Consider the following 1,649-nt stretch of genomic DNA (forward strand, 5'->3'; position numbering starts at 1 on the left):
CTGAGGGAAAGCCGCCCCCCCCCCCCCCCCCCCCGGCCGGGCAGACACCCGTCCTCTGGCCTTACACATGGAGAGAGAGAACCACCATATGCAGCCCATCCAGCGAGCCTTTATAAAGTTCTCCAGGCAGCAGCCATTAGACACAATGTGATTGGTATGAAACACATTGAAACACATTTGTATGTTTTGGTTACTGGTCTAGCCTTTCCATTATAAATCAGTTAGAGGCTGACACATTTAAAGTGATTTTAAGAATGGGGGAAAGGAAATGTTACTGTAAATATCCCCGACCTTGCCCTATGACTTCCTACGAAGCCTGCCACTCTAATCAGTTTGCTGGACTGCAAATAAAAAGGACAGGTCATCACTATGCTTGGTTTCTAGTGATCTGTATCAACAATGATTTCCATTGCTATTTCTGGCCTGGATGCAGCTAGCTCAAAACCCATATCCAGGCCAGAAATTGCAACAGAAATCAAGGTCATCTGCACATGTGTTTTGTACCGTTTTAAAATTATGAATGTGAAAGAATAGTCACACATAAGCTGATCCAATTCTCTGAAGTTTCCTAACCCCCCAAAAGGAAACACAACACTAGATATGTTATATGTGGAAAGACATTTTGAAAACTGATGCATTTGGGATTCCTTCCAGTTGGAGCCAGCACAGGGCCACCTTGGGTTCAAGCTTGGTGGACAGTCCCATGGTCCAAAGAAAACTCCCCATTCACCAGGCACCCTAGCATGCCCAGGATCTTAGTTTCACTGGTGAGTAGAATGCAACATCTGTTCCAACACAATTGGAAGTGCCTGGAGCCAGCAGGAGCAGGGACACAGGAGCCCTCTTCTCCCGTAACCAGTGGCTCTAGTTCCTTCTGGGCAGTTCTGGACTACATTGGTTTAGAACTCTTCAGAGAGCCCCATGGTCCCCACAGGAGGTAACATTTCCAGGCACTCTAACAAACCCTGGATCTTAGGAACCCAGGATCCCAGGAGCTTGGTCACACCAGGATCTCAGAGGAAACTTGACTGCCAAGAATTCTGACACATCCAGAATCTCAGGATTGAAGGATCCCTTAATCACAGGATCACAAAGAAAGCTGGCCTCTGATAAGTTTTGACTCAACCAGGATTGCAGGAAGGACAGGCTCCAATCAGATATACCAAGGGCTAGAAGCACATGAGGAAATCAGATGGTTGGAGATAAGTGTATTAACAGAAGCAACAGAAACCAAGGTTACATAGCATTATCAGAACCCACCTCTCCCACCATTGCAAGTGATGGATACACCATCACACCAGAAAAGCAAGATATGGATCTAAAGTCACTTCTCATGATGATGATGAGTACTATAAAAAGGACATAAATAACTCCCTTAAAGAAATACAGGTTAACACAGGTAAACAAGTAGAAACCCTTAAAGAGGAAACACAAAAATGCCTTAAAGAATTACAGAAAAACTCATACAAAGAGGTGAAANAATTGAACAAAACCATCCAGCATCTAAAAATGGAAGTAGAAACAATAAAGAAATCACAAAGGGAGACAACTCTGGAGATAGAAAACCTAGGAAAGAAGTCAGGAGTCATAGATGCAAGCATCAGAAACAGAATGCAAGAGATAGAAGAGCAAATCTCAGGAGCAGAAGA

This window comes from Mus caroli, unplaced genomic scaffold (assembly GCF_900094665.2).
Source record: "Mus caroli unplaced genomic scaffold, CAROLI_EIJ_v1.1 scaffold_22907_1, whole genome shotgun sequence".
NCBI classification, from domain to species: Eukaryota; Metazoa; Chordata; class Mammalia; order Rodentia; family Muridae; genus Mus; species Mus caroli.